The 26,697-nt window shown below is 37.4% G+C and overlaps 1 protein-coding gene across 5 annotated transcripts in view; it reads right to left on the minus strand.

Annotated features, from left to right (window-relative positions):
- The window catches only part of DLGAP1 (DLG associated protein 1), a 407,039-nt gene that overhangs the window by 233,527 nt on the left and 146,815 nt on the right, over positions 1-26,697 (minus strand). For all 5 annotated transcript variants that reach the window (XM_040080998.2, XM_040080984.2, XM_040080969.2 and 2 more), the window contains one exon: positions 25,042-25,151. The gene's annotated coding sequence lies outside the window, so the exon portion shown is untranslated. The remainder of the gene's footprint in view (positions 1-25,041; positions 25,152-26,697) is intronic.

A 26,697-nucleotide genomic window follows, 5' to 3' on the forward strand; every position in this document is an offset into this window, starting at 1 on the left:
AGAACCATTCAGTGTCATTAAACGCAACCATAGCCACTCTATTCCTCTCAGATTGCCACAGCAAAGTCAAGTTTCTGTTGCAATGAAACAACTTCATCTGCACGATGAAGTGGTCAGAAACTCCTTTAACAACTCTGTTACAAAACACCTCATACCATGAAACCATACACTCAAAATTCACCAGCAACCAAAAGCCACAGATCAGGTCAGACAACAGGGAAACAGGAGAAGTGTGACTACACAAGTGTCCTCATACAGAGGCTAAAAAATTAAACCCATGGTATACAGGACAGGCTGAAAAGGCAGCAATGGCATTTCAGGCAAGGACATTGCTGGCTGTTTATTCTCCCTGCATTCAGGAAAATGTGCTTTCTGTATCCTCTTTGCTAATAAACAGAAGATCATTAAAGTGATAGCTGACTCTAATAATCCATTTCACCTCCAAGCAGAAGAAGCTTGGCAAGGGTCCAAATACTTCCCTGAGTAATTTTGTCATCAGGCAGCAGAACTTTCCAGAACATGAAGTATGATTCATAGAGTGTTCCATTAGAAGGAAGGCATTCAAAAAAAGTACACAATCACAAAGCAAAGTAAATGAATAAAAACAAATAAATAATCAGCACATTTTTAATTTTCGGGTATTCATTCTCATTTTAGACCCATGGTCTTTGGTTGTGCTCCTTGCTTCAAACCCTCATCAGGAGAGTACAGTCCTTCCTCCTGACAAGAAGATATTTTTAATTAGTGTTATTTCCTAGACTTCCTTGGACTTGTCTATGAAGTGAGCATCCAAGGATCTTATATTTAAAAAGCCTTGGAAAACAGAAAACTGGTTGATTGACTTCCATCAGGCAGCAAATTATCGGCAGCTGAAAACCAACTAAGACTACACAATTTGTCTCAATTTCTTTTTCTAAGCATTAATTCTAACATTTCCCAGATTTGTTGTTCAAGTGCTCATAGAACAGCCCACAGGCAAAGGAGAACACACAATTCTGCCAGTTTTGTTCCATCACAATTATCTAATCAAATCTTTGTTCACTCATTCATCAATATTTTTCATCTTGCAATGAGGACACTGCTAAAATAGCCCACCCAGAAGTTTCCTCATCCTACTTCCTATTAGAAAATCCCAACAACCTACCAGGATTATTGGTTTGAAATCTGGGTGTGTCGTACAGAAAACTGCAGTACAGTGAAGACAAGATCAAATGGCTTGTTCTTTACATAAGATTGATTATGTAGTCTACTTATTTTTAGAAAAGAATTCCTAGCAAAGATTTCAAACTTCAAAATATGGATTTTTTTTTTTTTTTTTTTTTTGCCTGATATGCAAAACATATCCTGCATATAAATACAACTTGGGCACATTAGAATACCCTTAGAAACAATAAACTCATGCACTAACATCCATAACAGACATATACAACACTCATGAGAATATATACTGTTACAAGCTTTCTGGAAAGGACTTGCAGATTCAGAACTGTTACAGAGGTGAAAAATTATGAATGTTTCTCATCTCCAAGCACCTGACCTTAAATGGGATACTAAACTCTTCAAAATGATAAAAAATAAACCCCATGGGAGGATTATGATGCACTGATGATGATTCTTGAAAAGGATAAAAGCTGTATCAGCCACTGCAAGAAAAGAAAAAAGAATTCAAGAAAGTGGTTTGTCCTTGACAAACTTTGTAGTATGTTCTGTAGTACGTTCTCTGTAGAACGTTTCTGTAGAAAGGTATGAGCTTTCTACAAATGCATAACTGCATAGATACATTGGTTTAGTATGAAAATAACACTAACACAGGTAATACAAAATTTGCTCCCATTCACATCAACACCAACTCGAGGAATAGGTGCAATTCACCAGAACGTAAGGGCCAATCTGTCTCTTAAAAAAAAAATCTATTTTATCTATTAGAACAAAAGAATTTAACTCTCTGATGTTCCCATTGGATAGAACACGTAGCACGGATATTAATCTGTGCATTGTTGTAGCTCTCAATACAGACAACTGTCTTAAAGCTCCTTAAACATATCAACATAAAGCTGATAAAACATTTTTTATTATTTTCTTAGATGTGGTAACATACAGAGATAAAAAGGGAAAGTAACAATCCTAACTTAAAAAGAAATTTAAAAAATGTATTGAAGTGGCCTATATTCAAGAAACAGTGACTATTGAAAATACTAGGCTGATCCCTCCAACGCTGGTAACTTTAATATCATAATAGAGGACAAGAAGATATGACAGAACTTAGGAATATGAGAGGGATGAAATTCAGCACTTCACCAGATCATGTTCTTATGCTACATATTTTTCTAAACTAAATGAAATTTGTCTACAGTTTTATGTTTATAGGATTTGATGGAAAGAAATCCAGTTTCATTTTCATAATGAGAACCAGAGGAAATAAATAAACGAGGTTTTTTGTTAAAATTTACAGAGAGACCTCTGTCACACCACCTGCACTGCTGATTAGCAGGAATGTGCCCTGGCCCAAAGAAAAAAATGCCTCGAGAAATGTTTACACTGCATATATGATGGAAAAATCTTGCAAAGATCCTTCAGAGAAAAACAGCTGCCACTAATTTGGCAGCAGCTTTAAGCAGCCTGGTCCAGCAGAATATGTCTCTGCCCATGGCAGGTCGGGGGGAACTAGATGATCTTCAAGATCCCTTCCAACCCCAAACATTCTAAGATTCTATGATTATAATTTAAGAGCAGTCAACTTTTATACATTTCAAGGACAAGTAGCAGTGCTGTGTCATAGACATAATCAGCGACTTTTATTGCCAGGGGCGCATATGTGCCTTCCAGAAATCTTTGGGTCTAAAGGAGACTCTGGGTCTGAGGAGGCTTTCCCTCTGCCTTGTGCACTCCTTGTTGCAGGTGGGGGAGCACAATACTCATTCTCATCAAGACATGACATCAGTACTTTAGAAGTGCCTTACCAGGGCTCTCCTGGAGAACTTCCTTCAGTCACACTCCAAGTGTTTCACTTTGATGTTACTTGCTGAACAAAGGCAAGCTGACACTCCAAGAGCTCATTCAGACCAACAAGAGCAAAGCAGACAATAGGACACTCTAAAGTGTTCCTTCCCCAAAAAGCTGAATTTCAGCCCCATGCAATACTAATTTTCATCTGGGTTGGACATACCAGGACAAAGGACCTACCACAGGTATGGATGGAGGCAGGCAGAGGTCAGCGACCACAAACAAGGTCTGGATAGATCTGCTAACCTAGCCCTGATTTTCAGACAGCAAGGGTAATGGGGAGGTGGGATACATGCCCCGAGCCCCAGCATGGTTTCTCGTACTGTAGCTGATGAGTACCAGATGTGAGGCTCAATTAGCTTAATATTCAGTACTATTTCTTTTTACCACAAAGGATTTTTTTTAAAAAATATTTAGGACTAGAAAATAAATACATATGTAAAGAGCAGAGGAAGTAACAGTAAAAAATTAGACATTAGAGTATTTTTAAATTCTCACACATTTTGTAATTTATATCAAATTTTTTTGTCTTTTATTCCAAAACAAAAGAAAAATAAATTAAAGTGGTTCTCAGTTCCATGTTTTGAAACCAGAATACTTTACCCAATATTTTTTTTTGCTTCCTTAATTTTTCTTCTCTACCATTTCTGACACCTGTACTGGTTAAGCGCCTCAAAAGCAAGCACAAAATCACTCATAGTAATTAAAAGGTTTTAATGAATATTTCTCAAAGTGCTTCTCATTGCAGTTTAAATTTATTCCTTTAGTGCCAGGTCAGCAGTAGAACTGCATGGACAAGGAGAGCAGCCGTTACTGTGTTGTCTGGTGGCCAGGCTTTTTTCCATTCTACAATGAAAAATTTAAATCCTATTATATTAGAGAAAAGGCAGCATGAAGGAAGATAAGATTGAACCTGTAAAGACCAGATGGCCTTTTGCATAAGTTATAAGATCAGAAGGAACATCTAACTCAGGCTCTAGGGGATAGGTACTGAACAATTTCCACTGCTCTTCCCTAAGCCAGCCAGCCTTACAAAAAACAGGCTGTGGTTGAGGGATTTGGCCAAAAAGTTTCCTCCTAAATTTGTAGACTTCAGCCTTGATCTAAAACAACTAAAGGTGTCTCACAGAATCATTATATAAGTGAGAATGACAACTGAATTGGTTCTATCTAGCAGTTTTCCAAAAGTCTGCATCCAAAGGCATGCACCAGAAGAGGGGAGTCAGTGACTGCTCGCATGTGAGAGGTTTTTTTCCACATTTGTAGCAGCAGCCACCTATAGAAGAGTTCAGGGGAACTAACCTCATCTGACTCCCTGCCTTCCCACATCTTCACTGGGCTTGCACTGCCTCAACTCCCTACTTAAAGTTCCACCCCTGAAACTTGAATGAGTAGTCAAAAGATTGCTGCTATTTGAACAAGGGCGAGAGTGCACCTAAAAATGGTGAATATTTAAACTCAAGGAAATGGTGACAGTGTAATAGCACTAAGAGGGACAGAAAGTGAAGAAATCACTTTGTAGAGCTATTAAATATGAAGCATGTAGGATTCTTAGACCACCACCCCAGTCCTTCCCCATACCATGAAAGCTCTTAGTCTGCAGCAGCTGAACAAGATGCTCAATGAAAGACAAAACACAGCCTGGAAAAATATTGGCATTACTAACAAGTTAATTCAGTCACTGCTGGTGAAGAATGGTATGACATAGAAGAGTTTATGAATCCCCTTAAAAACTTCAGATCTCAGCTGAGCAACTAGCAACCCTCCAAGTTTTATGTGATAGAAGTTATACATGTGTTTTATGATAGAGGTAAATTTTGAGGAGGAATGCAAAGACGAGTAAGATTCATGAATGAAATATACATTTTACCGATATCATCTAGCAGCAACTCCTCTTGTAAACTGCAGCAGAAAACCCAGTGTAAAATAGCACAAGAAAACACTTAAATCAGTAAAAATTAACGTTTATTGAAGCATGCATGAAAGGCACAGAAAAGTTAGGTCTTGACTTCAGCTATGGCAGCAGCGAATAAGATGACCAGCAAAAACTTAGAGTCAGAATGAGAAATGAGACAGAATTGCCATGCACTGAAGAAAACAAAAGATCCTGGCAGGTGAAAAACAAGAGATTTGTGGTAGCAATACCTGCTGTATTTTGGTCCCATAGAGTTTAAAAGGATTTGAAATATATAACAGCTCTTTGCATTATATAGTTAAGAAATGTTTATGTTAATGAAGATAGAAGAAGGGTTCTGCCCTGAGATGTTGCCTCCCCCTACACTGTTAGTGTAGGTTACCACTTTTATTTGGGAGAAGTTACTTCTTGGAGCACAGCTTCCGAAATCATAGACTCTTAGAATCATTTAGGTTGGAAAAGTCCAACAAGTCCAACTGTTAACCATGTTCCCAAGTGCCGTATTTATACATCATCTAAATACTTTCAGGGATGGAGACTCAACCACTCCCAGAGGAGTGTGTTACAGTGCTTGACAACCCTTCTGGTGAAGATTGTTTTTCCTAAAATCTCATCTAAACCAGCCTTGGCACAACTTGAAGCAGCTTCCTCTTGTCTTATCCCTTGTTACCTTGGAGAAGAGGCCAACCTCCAGCTCAGCTCAGCCTCCTTTCAGGTAGCTGTAGAGAGCAATAAGGTCTCCCCTGATGCTTCCTTCTTCCAGGTTAAACAACTTCACTTGCCACAGTCGTTTCTTGTAAGACTTGTGCTCTCAACCCTTCACAGCTTTGCTGGTCTTTGGACACACTCCAGCACTTCAATGTTCCTTATGCAGGATGCAAGACATCTGGTTGCAGCTGGGCAACCAGATGACAATTTTCAATGTTCAAATTTAAGGTTCTGAATACAAATACAATTATTTACCAAAAATAATCTATGGATTCATAATTCTGCCATTGTACCATGTGCCAGTATCCCATTGTGAGTTAGGTTTCAATAATTTTATTGCACATTTAATATTTAAACCAAAGTTATTTTATGTATTTCAGTGAACATTTTTTTTTTCCCCTGGGGCAGACTGCTTGATATTTATAGGCTTCCAGACCAAACCTGGAAGTTAATGCAGATGACATCTACAAATACACTAATTTTATGTGACTCTCACATGAGAAAAATGTGTTTAATTACAGTAAATTCTAAAAATTATTTATTTCATTTTCAGCCTTACCCTTCTACTTCTCAGTTAGAAACAAACTGAATATTTGCACTGTGGGATTAATGTAACCTACTGTCACAAGGGTTCTTTCTAAGAAACAATGTGAAAATGTTAAGATTACTAAGATACACTTAATTCTTACACGTTTAGAGACTCATTCCTTCTTTCCGACATACACTTGTTTTCATTCCAAGAAATATCAAATACACACTAAATTAATCATGGCCTTCACTTACTCTTTGATTTTAAGCTATCCAGGTATAGAAAAAAAAATGTGCTGACATGGAATGACACTCATGCCTTAGCAGAATGTCAGCACAGGGCCTTTACAAGGCCTAAGAAAGAGGGGTTGCCATGAAGGAACAAATTTTCTTCATTCAGTTACAATGAAACCACTAACCTTGAAGACCAGCTATTTGTTTTAATAAATTCTCCTGACAAGAGCTAATGTCAATCAATGTTCAGACCACATTATGTTAGCTGTGATCTTGCCGTTCTCATTTTACAGGAGAATCTGGATTGGTTTGCTCATTTTTCCAGGTCCTGGAATCTCTGATTTTCTTTAGGAAATTGAGCTATCCCAATCTGTTATCAGTTCGCAAAGATGAATCTCTAAGTTTGCAAGCATGATATTGAATAACTGTCACCTAAATTGTATAAATATATTTAAACTAACCTTACTTATTTCATCCTTACACACTTCCTGACTCCAATTTGCTCTATCCACATGTTCTTAGAGCACAAGAGGTGTCCATCCTGACATGTAAAAATTCAAGCAAGACAGGCTGGAAAACAAAATGTCTGAGCAAGGATCTGGTGCTCACACTGAGTAAGAAAGAAGTGCACAGCCAGAGGAAGCAGGGGTAGGTGATTTGGAAAGAGTACAGATGTAGGTAATGTGGAAAGATATGGTCCAGAAGTGTAGAAATGGGATCTGGAAAGCTAAGGCAAAGATGGAATGGACTTGGCAAGGGATGTGAAGAATAACAAGAGGGGAATCCATATTACATAGGTCAACAAAGAAAAGCCACGGAGAGTGCAACATCCGATAAATGAGCAGGAAGGACTGGTGACAATGCACATGGAGAACTGTGAGGATTCCTTACCTTATTACTTCACTGGCATGTTTCTCATGTCTCTCAAGTCCCTGAACTTCTAGGTAAGGCTTGAGGAAGTGAAGTCCTTCCCAACTGTATCTGAAGAGAAGGTTCAGGAGTACTTGATAAATCTGAATGTCTACAAGGCTAAGGTGCCTGATTAGATGCATCCCAGGGTCATGAAGGAACTGGCTGATGTTGTTGCCAAGCCACTCTCCACCATGTTTGAAAAGTCTTAGTGCTTTGGGGGTGGGTTAGGCAAAGTTCCCCAGTCAGTGGAAAAAGGGAAACATTACTCCTGTTTCTACAAAGGGGAGAAAAGAAGACCCAGGGAAACAGAGGACAGTGAAACTTACCTCTGTGCATGGAAGATCATAGAGCAGATCCTCATGGAAGCAATGCTAAAGCACATGCAGGACAAGGAGGTAACTGAAGTCAGCCAGCATGGTTTCACTAAGGGCAAATTGTGCTTGACCAGCCTGGTGGCCTTATCTGTGGAGTGACTGCAGTGATTGACACGGGAAGACTGATCGAGGCTATCTACCTAGCCTTCTGTAAGGCCTTTGACACAGTGCCACATGACACCCTTATTTCCAAATTGGAGAGACATGTATTGGAAGGGTGGACTATTCAGTGGATAGGGAATTGGATGGATGGATGCAGCCAGGGAGATGTTGCCAATGGCTCTGTGTGCAGATGAAGTCCGGTGATGAGTGGTGTCCCCCAGGGCTCTGTCCTGGGACAGGTGCTCTTCAGTATCTTCATCAGTGACACAGAGAGTGGGATTAAGTGCACCCTCAGCAAGTTTGCAGCCAGCACCAAGCTGAGTAGTATGGTTGGCACAATGGAAGGGGAACTGGGACAAACGTGAGAAGCCGGCCCACAAGAATCTCATGAAGTTTGAAGAGTCCAAGAGAAAGGACTTTCTTGCATATGGGTCAGGGCAATCCCAGACATGAGCACAGACTGGGAGAAGAACTCAACGAGAGCAGCCCTGCAGAAGAGGGCTTGAGGGTTCTTGTGGATGAAAAGCTGGACATGAGTCAACAATGTGCAGTCACAGCCCAGAAAACCAACTGCATTCTGGGCTGCTTCAAAAGCAGCATGGCCAGCAGTCGAGGGAGGTGATTCTGCCCCTCTACTCTAATCCTGTGAGGCCCCAACTGAAGCACTGCATCCAGCCCTGGAGTCCTCAGCACAAGAAAGATTTGTGCTTGCTGTAGAGGCTCACAAAGAGCTGGGTCACAAAGATGATCAGAGGGCAGGAGCACCTCTCATATGAAGACAGGTTGAGAGACTTGGGGTTCTTCAGGCTGGAGAAGGCTCTGTGGACACATTCCAGTGCTCCATAATCAAAGGAGGCATAAAAAAGGGGAAGATGGCAATAAAACAAGGGTTATGGTTTTAAACTAAAAGAAAGGAGATTGATATTAAATATTAATTAGGTATTAGATATTAGATATTAGATATTAGAAAGAAATTCTTTATTGTGAGGGTAGTGAGGCACTAGAAGAGTTGGTCTAAGTTATGGGCTCCCCATCCAAGTGCTCAAGGTCAGAGTGGACTGGGTCCTAGGCAACCTGATCTAGCAGGTGACATCCCTGCCCATGGCAAGGTGGGATTTGGAGCTAGATGATCTTTAGGGTCCCTTCCAACCCAAGTCATTCTATGATTCTCTGATTCTACAATTCTAGTGAGAGGTGTCTATGATTCTCTGATTCTACAATTCTAGTGAGAGGTGTCTGTGTCCATGGCAGGGGAGGGTGGGGACTTGGAAGATTTTTAAGGTCCCTCCCAACCCATAACATTTTATTATTTTATGTAAGTATAGTCCACAAATTTGACAAAAAAATGCACTTCTCAGATGAAAGAAAGCTGAGTGCCTACTGAGGACAAGAAGTTACAAAACAACATGTTAATGAGGCAAGATTTTTTTTTTTTTTTCCCCCTCTTTCCTACCTCTCCAGAGCTTTCCTAGTTCTCAATCTATGGCAGCGTGGTATCACTCCCCCAGCTCTATTTTCACTGACTGTGTATCCAGGTTATATATTCCACTGCATAGTAATTTGATGTTGCAGAACAACTTTATTAATTAATAATTACTCTTTTCAGAAGTTTTTATCTAGTACTTTCATAATTGATTAATCACAACATGGATTCTACTGTGAAGTGGAAACAAAGGAGCTGTGATTTGAAAAAGCTCTCTGCATCCATACAAAACAAGACTGTTTTTGCTTGTATAAACTTTCTTGCTTATTAACTTGCACAGCACATGCATAAACATTCTTGCTCTGCATGATTCAATGACTCTGAATTTTAATAGTCCCTTTAGGTAGAACCACTGTGGAGAAAGTGATTTAAGAAGCAAAATAAAAGTCAGTGAACAGTGATAGAACTCGAGGAATTACAGCTGATATTTCAACTGAAGGATTTTTTCAGAAACACACAATGTATCAAGACTGTACGCATTCAGTCAAGAATGTATTCTTGATATAAAGTCTACAAAACATCTACCCAAAGTTAAAGCAGTATCTTTAAGTATTTGTGACTTTCCAAAAACACTGACAGAAGAACAATTTACTTAGAATTTACATTTACAGTTGCTAGAAGTCTTTACTTTGCAAGCAAATATTATAAAACCATCAAATTAATTCCTTAAAGACCATCAAAGACCACCATTACCTGCATGAAACAGTTAAAAACAGATTCTTCTCTGAGAATGGTGCAGCCAAACAATAAAGGTCATACATTTAATCCTTAACATGACAGAACATTGATATGAAAAAGCTGTGTGACTTTTATTTCTCACTCAGTTTATTCCCTGCTGTTATTCAGTAATTATTTTAACTTTTTTTTTTTTTTTTTTTTTTCTTTTTTTTTCTTTTTTTTTCCCCCCCCTCTCTTCTTAACACATTCTCCAAGTATGTATTTAACTTGGGACTTGTGAAATGGCTAAATATAGTTGCAGGCATGTTGCCTGGTTGTGTGTTGCAGAAGTGTGACATTTGGTTTCCAAACTGTGATAATATGGAAAATAGGGAGAAGAGAATGATTAGAAAAGATTAGGCACTGCAACCTAAATAGGACACTACACATAACACACCTGTATACAGTGCAAGTGTGCTTGAGTTGTTACAAAATACATACCAGCGAAACAAATACCAAGTTGAAAATGAAAAACTAGGATGTCTTTACTTATGCACAAATGGTTTTTTCTGGATTGTTGGTCAAAAATTATAGTATCTATTAATTGTGCACAGACTGCAGAGGTGTCCTAGTTTTTTGCCCCAAATTATAAATTGCTCTGTACTGATTAACAGTACACAACTACTTTAGTATGTTTTCACACAGGTTCTACTCCATAATGGAAAGAGAATGAAAAAATGTACCAATTAGAAAAATCCCAGTATAAAATATTAATAATGAAATTCTATCTTTACAGAATATATTTTTCAAGACAAAGGTATGACATGTTCACATACTTTGGTTTTTCTAGATGAAAGTCGAGAAAAAAATGGAACCTGCTAAATGCAAGCAGAGTGAACTTCACGCCCCAGCACAACTTTCTGCCCAGCACCTTCCAGATCCATTCCAAGGCCTATGAAGCACTTTGATCCCACTTCAGCAGTGGTTTGAATAATATATTTCAGAACAAATAATACATCACATATTTGGTAGCAGTATTTCCTACTGTAAGTTAAAGTGGTCTGCAAACACAAATATTATGAAAAATGCATATAACCATTTTTCAGTCTGACATTACACAGCAGTAATGTAAAAGGTGAAACTGTGAATAATTTTATTTTAATAATTAAAAGAGGGATGAATACTGACCAGTGGAAGAGTGTACTCTGCATTGCAGGTTCTTAGGACTATTAATATCATGTGTTAAGAAATAGTTCATTGCACTTCAGAAAACTGCCAGACTTGCACTTCTGTATAGTAAATTGCCTTTTAAGGAGACAGATTTTAAGGAAAGATCTGGTAGTCTTTTTACCCCACTGAAGTCCAGCTATTCCTGTGTTATAACTAAATTTTCTCTCTCTAAACAAGAAATGTGGGTTTCCCCTTAAAATCTGTTTTCTGCCTTAAAAAAGGCAACCCTGAATTCTGTTATGTGACAGGCTGAAGCAATGGCAAAAGCTCTCGTCTTCAGCGAACACAATTCTCCGGTCCCTATAATCCAGGACAGGCGATTCTCTTGCTGTTAGGTCTGGTTACAGGATAAATTTCATAAGCTAGATAATCCTTTTCTAGGGAAAGAATCATTCCTACTGTGATGAAGTGAAACAAGAGTAGAAAAAATTATTTGCTGCCAGACACAAGCAGTTCAAGGAGGCTCTCCTGAGAGTGGTAGCACCTAGTCCACACTCCTTAGCTCCTGAAAATGAAGTAGGAGGGAAAGCAGAAGCATAATAAGTAAATGGGGTCTTTCAGGCCAAGGGAAAAGCACATGGGTAAAATACCTACCAAACACTTTCCTGTTCTAAAAAGCAGAAGAGCACACACTGGGGAGATACCTCCCCAATGAAGAAAAATCCCTTTTTTCAACCACAGGGAGGAGAAAGAAGAAATATGAAGAACACTTTCTTAGATGCTGTCATTTAACATCACAAATCAAGGTCTGTAAATGTGCCCTACATATTACAGTAGAAACCTTCTAGTACTTTGCACAGACTAAAAAAGGTTTTGAGAAATATGACTGAATGTGAAAAAAATGAATATTCCTAGTATTTATGTTCTTAAGAACATGCGCAGAGTAAACCATCGATACTGCCAATCTGATTGGCTTTTTTAATGTGTGTTTTGAGAACAAACAAAGAGAATGAAAGACAAATTTCTCTTACTATGACAAACTGCTTTCAGGTGGATTCTTGTGCTGTTATATTTCTTTATTCATTCAAGAATATGTGGATGAAAATATTATATATAACTCACACTGGAAAGTCGCCTACAACAAAAAGTAAGTTCTGTGCTTAACCAAATATTCTTATTTCTGCTCTACAAAAATGCAGCCTGCAACTGAATAACAGTAATTTAAAAGACTCCCATTCATTAAAAAAAAAAAAAAAAATCAGTGACCTGATCTCAGCCCCATGCCAGTTATTCCTCTAGAGTTGGAGAGAGGGGCACATCTAGAGGTGAGAGTAGGGTAATCTGTCCTCATCATTTAGGGATTTGGTCAAAACCATTATTTTTTTGCTGATATTTCCACAGCCAAAGACAGACGCCAGATAACTATCTAGACTAAGCCATGATTTTGGATGGGTTACCTTGGGTGAGATGTACTCATCCTTAGCACCCCGACTAATGCCACTTGTGGAAAGCATTTGAGAATGAGAATGAAAACTAAATAATGAAAGCTTTTAAAGAGCACCTATAAGGCAGGAAAATAAACTTGTGACTGATATTAAATTGTCGTTTCAGAATTGTTGCAATAGGTAGTGCCATCACATTTTAACCAAAAACATAACTAATTTATAGAAAAAGATAACATTATATACATTGAAGAAAAGTATTTATAGGTGTGGTTATTATACAGCCGTCACTACAATTTTTCGGTAGCACATAATTTAAACTGTGACATAAATAGCAATATGCTATAGCAAGCAATAACATTTATCAGTTGCATTTCTAGCCCAATTTAATACTCATTTATGCTTAGATAAACAGATGACCCTTTGCTGTCCAAAGAATAATAACTTCTGAGTTAACACCCTTCCTAGTGAGTACACATCCCTGCCAGCCCAAGCAGAAGGTCAGCTATCACACCTGAAATCACAAACTGCGACATTAGTGTTGACACAATCTATTTGAGAGCTAAGTGATGGCAGCAGGTGAGAATTAACGGTGCTGAGCAATGGATTTCCCAGAGAATCCCTCTCCCCGTAGAGTAAGATTCTTTGGTTTTATCAAATAAATGACTTCCTGAACCACGAGCCCACAGTACAGCACGAGAGACAAGCATGCCAATGGAAATCAGCAGTAGCAGAAACACTGTATAAATTGAGTCCTGTCAAACGTCTGGATTTAATGGAATCAGTGCAAGCAATTAAAGGCTGTCAGTAGCCCGTAAGTTTTCCCATTTCCTAGAGGTGTTTCAAACACTGCAAACTCCAGTCTTAGAACAAAGAGACACTGATCACTTAAGCTTTGTCACCTGTAACAAAACTGCCTTACTGACACACCTCTTGTTCCTTTAAAATTGCCATGAACAGTACATGTCCCCTAGGAGATGCATCCACTTTCAGAACCCCCACATCATTCCTTATACTCAAAAGTGTAACTGCTTTGTATAGTTATTTACCAATGAGTTAGAAGACATTACTAATATACCTTGGTCAGACTTTAACTATTCTGTAAGGGTAAATTTATCTTTTTATTTTGTACAGTGCAGGTTTCATACTTGCAACACAGAACTACTGACGATTGATGGAAAGACGGGAAGACTGATTCAGTGATCAGAATTTAATTTTTTCCAGCCATGCTAATTAAGTCTACCATACTCTCTGTCTTGTGTATTCCTACACAGAACGACAAAGATTATCTGAATCCAATTTTTTATTGTGTTACTGCTGAATTTTTATAATTAACCAATTAAACAGGTTCTACATCAAAATACCTTGTTTTCCTAGCTATAGTAAGATTTTTTTTTTATTATTATTAAAAAAGAAATATATATCAATATAGATACAGAGATTTATGGATCTAAATAATGTTTATTCAGTACTGTCGTTCATAGATTTGGGGGGAGTCAGGACAATTACAAAAAACTGCAGGGCAAACTGTTGAAGAGATGAAGAGAATTCATCTAAGTTTAATCAGGATTTGCTAGAATAATATTTGATATATAAATAATTCAAGTTTGAATAATATGCCAGAGATTTGCATTCTGTTCCCCTGTAAGAAGACAACACATCATTCTTGACTCATATATCTTCCCTTGTTTTAGTACTGCTATAGCTATGAGTAAGACCATAAGATAATATTGTGCATTTAGAAGGGTAACCAACACTAGTAATATCTCAAAGTCAGAATTTTTTCCTCCTTCTGCACAGAGGTCTAGATGTTCAGCAGAAGGTATTCTGCAAAGTTAAAAGAGAATAGCATATCATATTTTGGTAAAAAGCAAAGCTTTAAATTTATTCAAGGTTTCCTCATGAAAATAAATAGGTTTTTATTCTCAAACATATATGAAATGAACAATCTGATAGACTGTGTAGCAATACAAATTATCAGTAACTGTAATGATACAAATTACTCCACCAATCCATTTCAGTCATTCTAACCAAGAAGGATCTCTGCTGAAATACCAAAATTGTTATGAAGAACCACAGCATAACGATAGTTTGCATATAATTAGTAAAACAAATGGAATTGCATTGGAGACAAAACAGGAAAGCAGTTATCTACTGATTCAATAAACTGCATTTGTCATTCTCAATTTGTTTTACCATTTGGATTTTAATTATAAATCAAGTACTTAATCTGAGCTGAAACCAGATAATTCAATTTATGCCAGGTACGTGTTTCCAGAAGCTAATCAGTCTGGAAGGGCACACAGGAAGGGCTAGTGCAGCTGCCCGGATGGAGCTCTGGTGAGACCAGGCTGCCATCCTGGTGCCGGTTTCAGGGCTGTGCCCTGCTCCCAGCACCCCTGTGGGAGGTGCACCCAGGTGGAGGAACTCCTGCCCTAAGTGGCGGGAAGAGAATAGGTTGTTCCCCAGGGCTCTGTGTTGGGGCCAGTCCTGTTTAGTATCTTTATCAATGATCTGGACAAGGCGACCGAGTGTGCCCTCAGTCAGTTTGGAAATGACAAGAAGTTTGTTGAGAGTGTTGATCTGCTGGAGGGTAGGAGGGCTCTGCAGAGGGGTCTGGACTGGCTGGATTGATGGGCTGAGGCCAACTGGATGAGGTTCAATAAGGCTGAGTGCTGGATCCAGCACCTGGGTCACAACAATCCCATGCAATGCTACAGGCTTGGGGCAGGGCAGCTGGAAAGCTGCCTTGTGGAAAAGGTCATGGGGGTGCCGGTCAACAGGAGCTGAACACAAATCAGCGTGTGTCCAGGTGGCCAAGAATCATGGATTGTATCAGAAATAGTGTGGTAGTGCTGGGTTACTAGTCAGACTCAACGATCTTTTGAAACCTAAACAATGCTGTGGTCCTACGATCAATTTCTTTAAATATAAGGAAGCCACTGAGAAAGTAAATAGAATCAAAATAAAATACCCATACAGAACTGTACATATAATGACTCATGCCTAATATAAGAAACATTTAATTCAGAATTTAAGAGCTAAAAATTATTGGTGTTATTGATTTCTTTTTCTTGTTCCCTGACAGCTAACCAATTACTCAAAGACACACTACATGCATACAACCTTACACAGTATCATGTGCAGTAAAGATTAATAATTGAAAATAAACTCACCATGTGAATGCTACAGTGGCCAGGCAGTTCAGGATGAATAAATCCTTGTAATAGAAGAATATTGGGATGCAGCAATTATTTTCTGTTTTCTCAGATACTCAGGCTATTGACATCTCGACAAGAGGTCAATTTGCTATCCAGTCTCAAGGTATTCATTTGTCTAAACCTAAAGCAGATGCTCTCTCAAATATGGCTATTCCTGAAACTATGTTTACATACACCCTGTTACATCTGGTGCATCATGCTTTCCCTGCAGCACAGGCTTCTTTGCTTATTGTTGCTCTAAGACACTAACTCTTGTCATGACACTGAAAGAAATCTGACTGGTGTCAGCAAATATCAAAGAGTCAAAGCCAGATCAGAAATCTTGCTGCAGGACAAAGTTCCTCCTTGTTACCAATTTCCACTAAGAACGATCCTACATTGGTCCAATGGCATCTGCACAGAAGTGCTGGGTTTAGTATCACATCCTGCTTATTTTCTGCGAATTAAAATACCTAAAAAAATCCTCTACAAAGTTGTTTAGATATACCCCTCTTATATGGGATTGCTTCTGATCTTACATCTAAGAAGCTCTGTAGTTCAAGTCTCATTTTGACTCAGTAGTGATACATCTTTCTTGATGTCATACTGACTGCCTTCAGTCCTGCCTTTTGGACAGATTCCACATAGTATATGAAAGAAAATATGTTTTGACCTAATCAGTCCATTTTGTACCTCCTGGAGCTGCTATGTTGCCTCAGCTCCTTGAACACACTTTCTGAGTTACACTTTCAAATTTAATAGATAGAAAGAAAAATACATTTATTTGTTATTTTTACAAAATGCTCAGGCAAACTAGTTATACGTATATGCAAAAATGTGCATATATCATGTAATGTAAAGATATGGGATATAACAATTACATTTTGTGTAAGCATTTCTCAAACTCATTTGGCCAAATAGGTAAGTGAACTTACTTAGTTTATCAGAATGCAGTGCAACTCAATTTTTACAGTGGTAAAAACCTAACTTTAACAAGGTCTACCCATCGGAAAGCAAAGCACCCTCCAGACCAGAGGGCATTTTTGTGCAGTGCTCTGAAGCTAAGATCGTAACAGCCTTATAGGAAAGCATGACACTTCTCTGAGGCAGAAGAGCAAATTAGAGTATATAATTTGAATAGCTGCATTATGAAGCTATTGATGTTAACAAGGACATACATGACTTTTTGGATCACTTACACTACATTAATACTTGCTCACTTACAGAAGCCAAAAATCCCAATCTTCTAACATTGCGTTTTCATCTTCTCACTCACTAACGAAAAAGAATCCAATTCTTGGACACTGAGCCCCTTCACCTCAAGTACCTGCCTAGAATCTTGATCTTCAAAATGTAATGAATTTTAAAATTGGCTTAATCTTTTCTTCCCTCATTGGATATCACACCAAATGCTTTATAGTTTGAACTTCAATAAGCTGTGCAAAGAAGAAACACAGCAGTTGCCATCAGTAATTTGTCTAAAGTACACACTGCTTTATCCCCATGTTGGACATGATAGAGCACATGGAAGATCTACACGATAAAGATGACAAATGCAGCAATCTCATCTGTATAATTTATATTCTGATAATGATATGTATTTTGTAAAGGCGATAGATAGATTTTATATACTGATATAGCCTGAACAGTATTAGAACCCTGTTGTCTTACTGAAGCCTTGGATAAACAGATTTCCAAAATGTCTATGAAATATCAACCACTACATAAACATTTATCTTTGCATTTTATATTCAACTCAATTCACTGTTATAAAATTTGTATCCATTTATATTCTGAGTTTGTAACACTGGGCTGACATAGGCCTGTTTTCTTATACAACAAAAGGTAAGTTAAAAAAAAATGTTAAGAAGAATGCACAAGTTTTAATTTCATTAAATGTTAATAAGCGTAACCAGACTACTTATTTTTCTACACTAATTGTTTCCATGTTGTTAAAAAAAAAAAAAAAAAAAAAAAAAAAAAAGAGAGAGAGAAAAAACCCAAACCTTCAATATTCTAGGTCATTACTCTGTACTTAGTGTTTACCAGATGGAATTCAGATTTCTGGAGTCTCATAAAACTCAGCTTTTTGAGTAAACAAAACTCAGGATAGAGTTTGGCTTTGATTCAAGGAATACAGTGATCTTTCTCACTCATGGGTGAGCTTGACTTTGCTCTCTGCAACCATCCTATTTCAGATAATATATCTTAAAAGTAATACTACAAAATTGGCTTGCAAGTAATATTTGTACTGACAACAGATCCAGTTTAGAGGACAGATGTATTCCAGCCATGCAGACCCAGGGAAGTGAAGCATCATAAAGAAAGAAAATAGATCATTTCAACAGTCAGGACTGCAGTGTCCAGTGACAGCAAAATTACTGCCTGTACTGGTGCGTGACTGGGTGCTTAACATGTTGATACAGCCTCTAATTCAATGTAACCCTCACAAAGGTAAAATTGAGCCCGCCGGACGCACTCATCTAAGATCCAGTTTTCCCTTGTGAGAGACAAAGGTCTGAAGTGAATTCTTTATATAGACAATACTATAAAAAACCAAGAAATGCTCAGCTAACATGTCTACCTAGTCATATTTCAGGGCCTCCTCTGTTCAACACACACAGATCACAGAGCAGGTCCTGAAACATGACTGACTATTTCTGCTCTGGCACTAAAATCAGTTACTAAAAGCCCAACAGACACAGAGCAGTTTCTTAGCTGCCATGTCCACGCCATCTCTCCACACAGGCCTGGTCTTTCAATCTTTTCCCTACAAGCAGCAGAATGGAGGTGAAATAACGTTCAACTGCAACGCTAGTGAATCACAGTCGTCTTATTAAACAGGTAGGGCATAAGTACTTCAACAGCAATCTCACGTAGCTCCTTTTAGATCAGAACACTTTTCTGCTGTTCTCACATACAAATAAACAAACACACTGACTCTGCGAATAAAAGAGGCCACTGGGACAGTGTAGTCGAACCTGCTGTGTAATATTACAGAAACTGTCTGATACTACTTCACAGTGTCTTCCATCAAGTACCACTTCTGAATCAGATGCAGCACACTGCTTTTAGCTCTGCTGCATTTCTAGGGGAGCCCAAGAGATCTTGGAGAATTTAATGAGTACATTTCAAGGATGTTTGAGCATCTTATTCCCTAAATTGCTTCAGCAATCCTAGACTTAATTCCAAATGAAATCTTTTAAGTTACAAGAATCCACAACAGTGCTCGGCAAATTGTTCCAATGTGTATTTACTTCTCTTTAAAAATATGCACTTTGCTTCCATTTTGAGGTTTAACTTCCATGTACTGGATCTCTTCTGTTATACTTGTGAGTCTCAGGAGGTCAATATTTTTTTGCCTTCCACAGAGAGAAAAGTTTTCCGACTCCACCCCCCTCCCCAGTACTGAATCAAACCAGCCATTATTTTTAATCCCATTTGAACCAATCTTGTGGCTTCTCCCAAAGTCTCTCCAATTATCAACAACTTCTTCAAGCATGAACACCTTAACCAAGTATGTCCTGGAGTGGTCATGTTTGGAACAGAAAGATGGCTTTCATTTATTTGTAAATACATTAGTAAATAAGACCTGAGTAGTGCCTTAAGCTGCCACCTGCAGACTCCTATTACAGCTGGTAATGTACCATGCCCTCAAACACTTTTTCAGCATTTCGATTTATGGGATCACACCCCTTTTATGCTCCTTTATTCTTGTACTGCCTAATTCTTAAGCAAAACATTTGTTTATATCGACACAGGACATACATACAAAATGATACTTTATGTACAAATTCACCCAAAATTTTTAAGCAACTTACCCTCCTCAGTATTTATCACTTTACCAATTTCTGAGCTATTTCCATACTTTACTTTGGATGATTTTATATTTTCTTTCACTCCTTGAAATTCTCCTGATTTCCAGGATTTGCAAGATAGGAATTTAATTGTTCAAACAACTTCTTAGGCAGCTTATAAGAATTAGGTGCAAATTATTTCATTGTGCTGATTTTGCAACACTGAAATTTTTATTTTTCCCTCTGCTCTTGAGAGCACAGTCCCTGTATCCAAACATGAATGTGGTCTCTGTCAAGCATACAAGCTCTGAAAAGAAGAATTCTTTGCCATGGCCCAACTGTGACCAAACACTATACTTGCTCTTCCCCAAATTATTAGACAGCTTTTTAAAATTGTGTCTGCAGCATGCAGACTGTAGCTAAAAGGGCTGGCAGGGAAAGGCAGGAAAACAAAAGGTAAGTGGAAACTATACAACAGTAACAAAACAGACTGTAGCAATTTTAAAATAATAGCCATATGGCAGAGTTTCATATAAAATAAAGCTTTCAGGAGACCATAATTTTGTATTACCCAATGAGTCAGAAGAGGCTACTAATGTACCTTGGCCACACTTTCACGATCCAGTAAGAACAAATTTATCATTTTATTTTGCACAGCGCCGATTCCACCCCTGCAACCCTGAACTAAGAGGATTATCTGAATCATATTTTTTTATTACGTTTTTGCTGTAGGTGTTATAATCATATAAAAATACAAAGGAAAACCATATAAGGACAGATGGGCTTCCTATAACCTTTCTGGTGCAAGCATAAATGCACCATCTCTGATCCCATGAAGCCATGGTGAGATATTTATCATTGTGCCCGTGTCCGCTTATGATGTGCAATGCAAACCAAAGAAAGGCATCTCTCCCTGCATCAGCCTAAAAACCAGTGCCAGTTCCACACATTGGTTTGTTTCTAACAGTGGTGAATTATTTCAGGAATATGATTTTATACCATGGGAGTAAATTGGATTTCCCACTGTGCTCAACTTGAAATTTTTTACTGGAAGAGAGTGACAGCAATACAGGAACCATTCCATTTCTCAGAGTTAATGGTGTCATTACTTTTTGTCCAACCATAAAAGCTTCTTACAGGCATCCACTTTCAGTAGTGTGCATGTCCAAAAATAGCCATTCTGAGTGAATTCAAAGGCTCATTGAGCCACTGGCATAAACCACAGTGGCAGCAGATGTGTAAAGAGAAGTACAGAAAAGCATAAGAAAGTTGAAAAATTCTGGTATTTCCTGAGCTAGAGGTGACCTCTTCTGAGAGACCTTACAAGAATGGTACCTATCTCTAACACTGTCCTTGCCCCCAGGGATGTCACTCAACATTCATGGTTTTCACATGCATCTCTGTTTTGGCTGTGGCTTTCACTTGAGGAAAAGAAAGTCACAAGGACAGGTATTTTAAAATAAAAGGTTTACATAGAATGCCATTGGATTAATAGGACGAGGTAGAATAAATGAAAAGGACCAAGATGGTTGAGAATTTGGCCTCAGGTCTTCACCTGTCTTCTACAATGTCATATTTATGAAGGTAATGGGATGTGGGCTGGGAATCAGACAATGATGTCTTGAAGCTGCTTCATCTCTCTTTTCCTGAGATTGTTCATCTTTGGGTATTTACTCTGTTATTTATAACAAATAGATAAATAGATTAATCTATTTTATGATAATTATGAAATCGATAAATTAATATTTTAAATAAACAATAATTTTAAAATAAAGATTTTGTTTAATATCTTGACATTCTTTGTATTGAAGTATAAATAAGGACAATTTTTTTCATTATTCTGTTTAAATCCTGCAAGTGTAATGTAGTAATGCCTTGAAGACTGTAAAAAAAGAACTGATCTGAATGTTATAAAATTTCTCTATTTTTACAGAAGTTGAGGCCAACTGGCAAGTTGGGTCAATTTCCTCCACCAATACCCTATCTCCCACCATAAAGAAAGGTTAGTCTAAATGTCATAGGAAGAAGGACCACACCTTTGTCTATAATTCAGTCAATAAATATCTAAATGATACCAACTGTAGAAAGCAGGAAACGAAAGATCCATGTCTGAAATAAATTTTGATACAAAATTGATTTTAGCAGTGGGGAATTACCTTCTATTTCTGCCAGCTGTGATGAAGGGACATTTTTTTTTCAGACTGACACAAAAAAAAGTCTGTGTCCTTAGCTATATCAAATATCAACCTTTCTCTTTATTTTTTCTTTTTTTCCTCTAACTTACATATTTAACTCATATAAGCAAATTCATGACAATTTTTTATTACTCAAAGATAAGCCTCTATAGTTTTTAGTTGTTAATGATTGTTTCCTTACTTATAATAGTAATTAAATTTTTGATTCAATATTTGACTCTGTATCTCAGCACTTCTCTATCTGTTTTTGATCTTTTCGTCCCATTTTTAATAGGTGCTGGAACTTAATGATCTTTAAGGTCCTGTTCAACCAAAGCCATTCTGTAACACTATGGTTCTGTATCTCCATTTTCCATTATGCCTGCACTGATGGTTTGTCACACTTCTGAAATTATTGTTGTCACTCAAAACTAATAATTGTCCAGGACATTTCAGTATCCAGCTCATCCCAAAACTTTCTGGATATTCCCTGGGCTTTCAACTTGATCTGGTTAAAAAAATGCTTAAAAGAGTTGTCCCTATTTTAATTTTGATATTTGGTTTCCCCATAAGTGGAGAAGTAAGTAGGAATATATAGAACATATAAATTTTTATTTGAAATGTCTTGTTTTATCTAACAGACAGACAAATCACTTGTCTATCTTAGAGTCAGTAAAGTTTCTTTTTTTCTGATTCATAGGCTTTCTATAACTGCTCAGGGAATTGCTATTAAGCTGTAATAAGAATAAGTCCTGCCTGAATTTTTCTTTAAAATACCTCAAGCAACTCATAATCCTTTTTTTTCTTTTTTCAATTTGCACTAGAAATCTGATTTTTTTCTTTATATTTGATTGCAGTACCTTTGCCTCATCCAAGCTTTTCTGCCTTCTCAGGGTACTTTACCTGAGGGGAATTTTCTAATTTTTCTCAATACAGCTGTTACTTTCGCACCAGGATTATTAGTAAAATACTTTTGCTTCCCCTTGTACTGCATCAAAGAACATCATATCTTTTAACTGTAATTTGTCCTCTTTGTCTTTTGTCCTTTTCCCCTAAGGAATAATATTTTGCAGAGCCTGAGACTTCTGCATAATTAGAGCATACAAAACATCCTCTACCCTGTCTCCCACTAAGAGAAGAGGACCTTAAGGTTTAAATTACTTCCGTACATTCTCAGTGTAGAAGATCAATTATATTCCTTTTGTTTGGTCTCATTAAAGTTCAATTTCACCCACATCCCTAACACATTTCATATAGATCCTCTTTATCTGACTTTTTTCAAAGCCTAGTCATCTTCTCCCTGATAAAGTTGCCATTAAATCAAGAAACGTTTAAGTCCTATCTGCATTTCCCTTGAACAAAATTCACAACAAAAGAGTAACATTATACTCACAGAATCACAGAATAGTCAGAGATGGAAGGGCCCCACAAGGGCCATCGAGTCACTCTTAAGTGATATTGTCAATATATTCCTGAGGAAAATAAGTGGACCACACCCTGTTCTTCTAATAAATGTATCACTAATCAAAGTACATTCTTCAATGACATAATATTTTCTTTTACCCAAGCTACCCGAGAGGTGAGGGAATAGGGTGGAGGCTTTTCGCGTGTAAGAAAATGCACAGAAATAAATGTAAATGATAAGCAAATGTATTACTGCGAAAAACTAATTCCTAAGGTAAAACTACAAGATTTGCTTGGGAAAAATCACACCACTGTAAACCTTATGTCACCTTTTCAATGAAGTTTCAGAGTTCTACAGAAGGCCAAACTGAGGCAAAGTTAGCCAAACTGATCTATTTCACATTGTCAGAAGATAAACACTAGTTCCAAGTCCTATTCTGCAAAGAAAATTTACTACTTTTTGTAGTGTGCATGTACCTTAGAAATATATACTTGCAGTGTATAAATACACATGCATACTAAATATATAACATGCAGAATCATATATATACACACACACACACATCTATATATATGTATACACACACACACGCATATATTAAAGCATCATGGATACAGTTTTATGGCTACGGAAATGGTTCAACACTCTGCTTCTTTCTCCTCTTAAAATACATTTACTAAAATACAAAGCAGCCAGTTGATTAGATAACGTTCTAATTGTAAGAAATTATATATTTAAAGTGAGGTATCCATTGAAACTTTTTCCACCAATGGAAAAAAATGAAAAAAAGATCACTGGAGGGACACAAAGAGTATTCCTAAGATGTAAAATGTTTCATCTTAAACTCATGCTCCACTGAGGGAAATTTACAAATGGAAGTACATTATCATACCTAACTAAACTGAAATACCCACAACCAACTATATGATTAACATATTAGTTTAACATTACAATTAAATTGCATGTATTGAGAATACTGAACTGTATATATACTGAACTGTATCGAGTCAAATATAGTTCTAAGAGTTATTTTTAAAATCATATCAAATCATAGGTAGAATGACCACCATTTAAAAAAGATGTGAAAACTCTCCCTGTTTCTAGCACATGTAAGTTTAATTCTGCCATGTGGTAATAAAGAAAAAGGATGTAGAACTGATTTTAATTTTTTTCAGTATGATTAGCATTGGGAAATACCAATAGTTCACTATATGTAGACATTTCACTGCTATTCAAATTCTGTTCCAGAGGCTAGAGGTCAGCTTATCTTCAGTATGTCCTATCAGGTCTCTCTTAGTGTAAAAAAACCCAACCAAACAAACAAAAAAAAACACCCCAAAACAAAACAAACAAACAAAAAACCCCAAAAAACCAAACAGAAAAAAAACAAGTAAAAATAACTGTGGAAACTGGAAAAGGAAGTTCTTTCCCTACCAGAACTTTTCCAGGCCATTTCAATATTGCTTCCAAGATGCTGCAACCCCTTGCCATGCCTGTCTTCTGTACTTCATTTTACCTTCTGACCTCTCCCCTTTGTTGTATTCCTCTCGTGCAAATCAATCCTTTCTCTTACATTCCCTGCACTCTCTCCACAGCTCTGGTGTATTTAACTCTGTGGGACTCTACTCAACATTTAAGTTTATATTAAGTTTATATTTTATATATATACATTTTTACATTCCTATCAGACTTGTGAAAATCATTCACCACAATATTCAAAGACACCCAATATTAACAGAATCCTCAGACAGCATAACTACTTAAGTACAAAGACGGGTTATCACACGTGTAATTTTCTATCTACCTTCATTTCCATTAAAGCAGTTGAGAGTTTGCAATCTTTTGGCTCCCTGCCTTGGCAGGAGGCACATCTGGAGGAAACGAATAAAAGCAATGCAGAGAGGGATCAGTGAGAATGATCAGAGGAAAGGACTCACCTCTTTTAGTCAGTTTTCCATTTTAGTTGTTTTAATAGTTAAAGAGGGAAGAGATTTTTTGCACACTCTTTAATTCAGATGTCAGTTCCAGTACTTGATGCTTGACTGTTCTGAAACACAATCAAAGTGTAGGAGTTAAAACTATTAGCCTGAAACAAGATAAAATTATTAACATGGCAAGGATCTATGTATTAACTAAAAATCACAGCAATGTTGAGATGTTTTGTAACAATGATCCAAAGCAAGGTTTTCACTTGGCTCCACACTCTCTTTCTTGCAACAACAACAAAAAGAATTATTTTGATTGCATAATGCTGCATTTGTGGTGCCATCTCAACCTTCCTACTCTCCCTGCACAATGCATGAAGAGTTTGCTGGTTCTTTTACCAAAAGATGCAAACACTAGTTACATGTGATTGACTCAGTAAATCTCTGCAAGCTCACCTCTCCCCCACTCACCCCCTTCCACAACCTTTTCTCACTCTACATAAACACCAAGGAATCCTGCTGTCTGTGTCTGGAAAAGCAGAGGAGAATGGTGAGAAAACCTGCACCACCCAGCTGTATACATGGTGCTTCCCCCACCAGCATTCGATGAGCAGTGGACAAAATTGCAATGGGAAGTCACTACAGATTAAAATATATGATTTTTTAAAATTATATAAACTGAAAGTACTTATTTATGAACCATTTTCTCTCTCTTGTAAGGAAAATTATATACATGTTTTTCTTCTTATGTCTCCAGTACTTCTTAGTGAGACTAACAAAAATAAATGGCTTTCCTCTGTGTTCTATATTTGTTCTCTATGAGTCATCTGACTATTTAAGTTTGGTTTCTCATCACCTAAAGGTCTCATGTGGACAATTTGAAAGTACAAGCCAGAATAAGTGTGAATATTTTGTCTTGTAAATGCTGTTAACATCTCAAATGAAACTTTTACTGTAAAGCATATTAAAAGAAAAAAAAAATATTCACAGTTAAGGGTGCTTCGATACTAGCTTTGGACTATACTGAAGATTTACCACTACAATAAGTCATTTAATGCGTTCTTAAATTATTTTAATCTCTTGATGCTCATTCAAAGAAATACCTTTCCACACCACAGTTAACTATTGGGGATAAGTTGTCAGAAAAAGCAAGTAAAAATTTTCAGAGCAAAAATAACCTGAAAATAATTTAAACTCATGCTTGGAAAACTAGAAGAGACCAACCCGATCAGAGTCTGATGTCCCACTTCCCACAGGCTAAAAGTCTTCCATGAATTAATTCCTTTAGAAGTGGGATGCACATCTTAGTAAAACATCAAGCCTTGGATTGAAATTCTTTCCAGCAACCACTAAGAGGACAGGAACAGCTTCTGTACACAAGAGGTGATTATTCCTGGGAATTCCTTGACCTCTAAAGCAGTCAAACAGATGACAGCTGCAGCCTCCCCTTTGTTACTTTTATATTTGCTGTGAGTCCCATTTCCAGGGTAAACTAAATTCTGACACTGCTTCAGAGTCTCTGACATTACTGTCAGCATAGAAACATATTCCACAGTACTCCAATGACAGCATTTTGTGTAGAGCTGGCTCTGAGGGCCTGCCTCTCCCTTGAGGTATGTAACTAACTTTAGTGTATTTCTTCCTAATTCTAGAACGAAATTTCCAGTT

This window comes from Hirundo rustica, chromosome 1, assembly GCF_015227805.2.
Source record: "Hirundo rustica isolate bHirRus1 chromosome 1, bHirRus1.pri.v3, whole genome shotgun sequence".
Classification (NCBI taxonomy): Eukaryota; Metazoa; Chordata; class Aves; order Passeriformes; family Hirundinidae; genus Hirundo; species Hirundo rustica.